Here is a 6,000-nt window from a genome sequence, read left to right as displayed (position 1 = left end):
TTTCATCGTATAAGCATTTAAATTGTCATGTAGAAAAAGAATTATTTTACAGTTGGCAACACGTTCCTAATCAGCTTCTACAGTGCTGTTAATGGACAAGTATTTACGTTTTAAGAATATTTATTTTCATGTTTTGTTTACTAATTTCGTTTTTCTAATATAAATTTTACATTTCTCGCATTTAACCTTACGAATTTTAAATATTGTCTTTTATTTATTTATTTATTTTTTCTTTTTTTCCGAGCATTTTAAAATTTTCGTGCGGTTTGAAAGATTTAACATTTTCTTTTAATTTCAGCTCCGTGTTTGAAATTAAAGTCGCTTTGTATAATATATGAAACCACTCAATATAAATAAAAGGTAAGGTTAAATAAATTTGTAAATATATTTTTTCTGCTAAAATGTGATGTGTTTCTGTATATTGGCAGGATTTTAGGTATAATTGTTGATGTGAATGACGCTGTTGGGGCCTTAACAGAGCTATAGAGCATGCCCGTAGGAGCAAACAAATTTAAAGGAACCATGCTTCTAAGTGTGACCCTTCACGAGATATAGCACCCGAAATCGGCTGCACTCGATTGCAAGTTGTGCCGTGCTCCACTAAGTCTGTTGCATTTAACTATTTAGCCCACGTGACTGCTGGCTTTGAGTAGCCCACTTGATTGTTTGTGGAGTACTTGATGTTATATAGTTTTATGGGGTGTGGGGGCTTTTCCCTGAGTGGATACTTTGGTGCTTGCTTTCACTTGCATCTTGGCACACGACTGTCAGTGTCGGTCAGTGCTTGCTATCACTCTCCTTGACCAATGTGGAGCATGGAGAATAAGCAGTAATACTGTGCTGTACTGATTGTTAAACATATAACACACTTATTGGAGCACACAACATGACTCCATATAGTGTCTGGAAGTAGGCTTTAGGCTGATTTTGGGGGGTGCTATATCTCGCAAAGGGTCGTGCTTAGAAGTGTGGTTCCTTTGAAGTTTTTTGCTCTTATGGGCATACACTATAGCATTGTTTGGGTTTCAATGGTATTATTCACATCTGCAATCTTACTGGATTTTATCTCTGTTTGGGCATTACTGTGTTTTGTAAAGTTATAAATTATTGCTATAAAAGCAAAAACCAAGGAAGACTAAGGGTCTATTTTTATTCCCCCTATTTTGCTGATTATTTCCACCTTGTGGACTCTGAGAGCACCTTTTTATTGAGCCTATTGTGGGTTTGGCTGGGCCTATGGTGGAGTGGCCTGGTAGTGACACTACTAAAAGATTTATGAGATTTTTTGATTTGATTAGGTTTGTTCCTGGATTTTCCAGAGTAGTAGGCTGACACCTTAACCTAGTGTTTTCTTTTAATGTTTCCTTAATAGTGGTAACCTTACTTTTTATACGTTTTAATATGCACTATAAATATGCATGCACAGTTTAAATTGTATACAGTATTTTTAATAAACGGATTACAAACTTATTAAATAATTTATAGTTTTAATTATGTTTGAATGTATAATAAATTTTAATAATACATGTTAAATGGTGCTGTTCATCACTACTATGTGGTGCTCTAGTTTGCTATGGCACACTGGTTGAAAATTGCTACTTTAGGCTGGATGGCTGAGCAGTTAAGATGGCAACCTACCATTCTAGAACTTGGGATTGAATCTGGATTAGTTGATAAACCCCAGGAATTACTGAGGGATGGTCTGTCTGAATAAGTTGGGTCCTGTCCGTCCCCACCTGACTGCCCCATTATGGATCTGGGCTAACCCATAATCTTGCTGAAAAGCCTCTCTTAGTGCCCACAAGGCAGAAAGAGTTAAAAATAATAATCACTACCTTAACTACTAAATTTCTCTCAATTCTGATTCTTTTGAATACTTTCTAAAGTTTAATTTAGTTTATAAAAATTAATGATTTACATTATGAGTATGATACATTCATTAACTAATAAACATCAAGTGCAAGAATGGAAGATGATTGGAAAATCCAGAATCAATATTTTGAAAGAAACCTGAAAATTCTCCATTTATATGTGGATAAGCATGCTTTTATTGTATACTACAAAATATATTTGTAATCTTATTTAGATAATGTTAATATTACAACACTACCCTCAAAGAAATTACAGCTAATTCTCTTTTACTTGAAGAACTATCCCATCATGTAACCCTATCTTGCCAAAAATGGTGAGAGTTAGTATTGACCAGGTGCAATCTCTCATGCCACCTATATGAAAGAAAAGTCTGCCATGACAAACATAAACTCAGGAATAGGTTGTCATGTACTCTCTGATTTGTCAATATGAAAGTTTTCAATAAACTAATACTTAATTGTCAATATTGCAATTTAAAAAATTTTTAATCTCCAACCGAAATAAATTAATTTTCATATTAAATGCGAAAAAATTATTTTAAGAATTGGAAATCATGACAAAACTTGCTCGATTCTTATTCCGAATACTGGAAAATGCTCAATTTTTTCCAATTCCCAATTCAAATTAATCGCTGCATTGTTAATTCATGTACCTTTTACAAGATGCTTTACTGCAAATTATTCTTTGAACTCTCTAGTTTGGCCAGATATATCAAAAATTGATTTTAATTTTTTAAAAGTTCCTCTGAATTGTTTATGAAAAGAACCTTATAATTTCTATATTTTATTTTGAATTAATAGTTTGATTGTATGAAAGTTTAGCTTAGTTACTCAATTCTATGGAATTTTAAAGGTATCTAACAATGAACTGATCTGGCTCAAATAGTATTTTATGCATTGAATAAAATTGTCTTCTATAAAGAGAGAAGCATTAATTTTAAACACTATTTTCAGATATTATTCTGGTTTTTTGCAAATTGTAGCAGTGCAGAAAGTGAGCCCTAACTTTTGAAAGATTGCTCTTGAACTTATAATTCCTTTTGGTTGCATTCTCTTAAAGGGATAATTTACAACTCTATTAATTTGTCAATAATATATTATAGAGATAAAATTTTATCTATATGTTTCTACATTTTTTGCATAAATCTGCATGAAATATAGAAATTTTTTTCATAATGTTACTTATTTCTATACTGTGAATAAAATTTACTGTTTCTAGTATTAATTGACTTTTTTATATGACAATCTAGCTTTATAGGACTGTACACACTTAAAAACAACATAAAAACATTAAGATTAAAGAGGATAATATTATCAATACACATAAGCTAAATGAGAGATTGGAACTTTAACTTGAAGTATGCATTTCAAGTAGTTATATTTATCCTCTTTAGTGCTGTTTTTCATATAGTAAAACAGTCATTTATATGCCATTGTTATAACTTCATAAGAGATGCATTAATTGTGAGAAATTGAGCAAATAAAATGAAAGTGGGTGATGGAGTAAGGAAATGCAACATGTAGGTAATCTGCCAAGGGAGCATGTCTTCTGGAAGGAATTTTGATGGGAAACTCTTTCCTATTTAGGTGTGTTAGACACATGAAGAAAACAGGAAACTCCATGTGGCCAGCCCATTAGTCTTACATGAACCTATGATTAGCTATCAGGGTTGTGGTTTTTATCCACTTTGCCATTAGTGAGTGAAAGTGAAATAGAATTAGTGCAAAAGATATTAATGTTTTGTGGTATTATAAAGCTTCTAAATTTAGGACTGGATCTGAAGTTTTATAACAAAATCATTAGAGAAAAAATCATTACACTTAAAAATGTATTAATAATATGGGTGTACTATAGATTACTATCTACGGAATTTCAGGACTTTGATTATATATTGGAACTCAGGGGACCGAGACGAGTTCAACGGTACCCTATTTTTGGACCGAAGACGAAAAATAAAAAAGTTATCATACTTTTTCACTTACCATACTTTTTTAATGCTCTCATGAAGACGGCACCATAGGCGCTAGTACTGCCATCTTGCGGTAAAGTCTGCAAACCATGATGTTGGACTACGGTCATCTCCCGGAGCATTAAACACGCGATACGAGAGCGGAGAGAGCGAACGCGACTTCCGATCATCGTGCAATCGCCATTTCGGTTAATGTTACTTATGGCAGCGAACATGGCGGCTCGACTGACCTCTCGTATGGGAGCCACCACACGCCGCCATGTGCTAAACTAGTGATCGATTCATGGTAGTTCTTGAACAAAGTAAAAAAAAGGGGAAACATCTACTAAAGGCAATTTTAATGGCAAGCGACAGGACTTCCGATCGCGATAGCGAGGCCAACTTAGTGGAGAGCGACGCAACTCCCTATCATCGCGCGATCGCCGAAAAAAGTATGATAACTTTTTTATTTTTTGTCTCTGGTCCAAAAGTAGGGTATTGTTGAACTCGTCTCGGTCCCCTCAGTTCAGATATATACTCAAGTCCCGAAATTCCATAGATAGTAATCTATAGTATCCCCAATAATATAATATAATGAATATCATTATAGATTCTACATGTAATATTACGAATTAGGTGATAGACTTCTCAGCATTAGACTTGACCAAACAATTAACATTGTAAAATTTTTAAAAATTTATAAGAGATATTTTTAAAATATAGTTAAAAGTATAATGTAAATCTATCATTTCCTGGAAAATAATCCCAGGCTAATTTTGATTATCTTACCATATTTTTATGGATTGACCAGCATGCTGCATATAAAAGGGGGAGGCAGCATGCCAGTTGAACTGCAGCTAAAATATAAAATTAATCAGATCTAACGAAACTAGTTGTTAATGAAGCATTAAAGAAAGCATTCTTTTGAGTACAGTAAAATAATAATTTGATAGACTTAAAATCAATTTGACATTGTAATTTGACTGGTGTAAAATCAAGAAGAAAGTTTTTCTTTACAAGACAATAAAACCATTAACAACTTATTGACATTAGTAGTTAGTGAGTGTGGGCTACACTGAACATCTATCTGACTTTAAAAATAACACCTTCCTCTCAAATTTCACAAAGCCAACGTTAATCTGTGTAAGCTGAGATAATTTATGGTGAGTATCTTAAATTTAACCCTATGATAAATTGTGTCGAAAAATCTTGGGAATGAATGCTTTGGGTCTGACAGATCCATGCGAGTAAACTTGTATGTATTTTTCCACAATGTTTTTTAGGTTACTAAAAAGTATCAATTATATATACAGAAGGTGTTTTAATAGATGTAAAAGCTTTTTTTTTTTTTTTTTCAATAATCTCAACTTTTTCCTAAGATATATCAAAGAAATCATTATATTGTAACATAGCAGTATGTTCATTGCAAGCAAAATATGAATGTTTCATACAGAAATCAAAGTATGTATGATGTATGTATGTATGAAAGTTGTGTGGGTTTGTGAGATCCAGCATTCACCGCAGGTTAATATGTTTATTTTTGCATTTTTGAATCAAATAACAATAAAATACACATAAAAATGTACTTTTGGAATTCCACAAGTATTTTATGTCATTAAAATGAAGACAAAATGAAGAAATTAAAAATATAATTGTAGTTTTTGATGTAATGCTGACAGTTTCACAGTTTTAGAATAAAAGCTCATTTTTTTTTACATGACATAACTTGTTTTCTTTTTTTTTAATGTGCCCTCTAGAGAGTGATCTATAACCTCACTTAAACCAGCATGCTCCTCTGGGACAAACTGGCATGCCTGTTTTTATCATACAGAAATAACTGATTTCATGGTATACCCTGGATAGTTGGTCATTTTGCAAAAATATGGTATATTTGGTAGACTTATGTAAAAGAATATAACTGTATGTTGTTATAAAGTAATATATTATTATGTTTTGGAAGAGCATTATTTACATGTTTTGAATGTAATTTAGATGAGCCATCTTGAGAAAATATGATATGAGTTTGTAATTTAAAATATGAGAATGTAATTTAGATGAGCCATCATGAAAAAATATGATATTGGGTTTATTAACTTTTTTAGTACACAGTAAAAATTGCTTTTTTGAAAATGTATATTTTTAAAAATTTTATGAAATCATTTTTATTAAAAAAAATATGT

General features: G+C 31.9%; 1 protein-coding gene across 1 annotated transcript in view; it reads left to right on the top strand.

Moving 5' to 3' along the window:
• Positions 1 to 228: 228 nt before the first annotated feature.
• LOC136989794 (EARP and GARP complex-interacting protein 1) overlaps positions 229 to 6,000 on the top strand; it is a 45,386-nt gene continuing 39,614 nt past the window's right edge. Inside the window, exon 1 of the mRNA XM_067288068.1 lies at positions 229 to 360. The gene's annotated coding sequence lies outside the window, so the exon portion shown is untranslated. The remainder of the gene's footprint in view (positions 361 to 6,000) is intronic.

Source organism: Centruroides vittatus, unplaced genomic scaffold, assembly GCF_030686945.1.
Source record: "Centruroides vittatus isolate TY-2023 unplaced genomic scaffold, ASM3068694v2 scaffold_769, whole genome shotgun sequence".
NCBI lineage: Eukaryota > Metazoa > Arthropoda > Arachnida > Scorpiones > Buthidae > Centruroides > Centruroides vittatus.
This window is presented reverse-complemented; position numbering and strand designations above follow the sequence as displayed.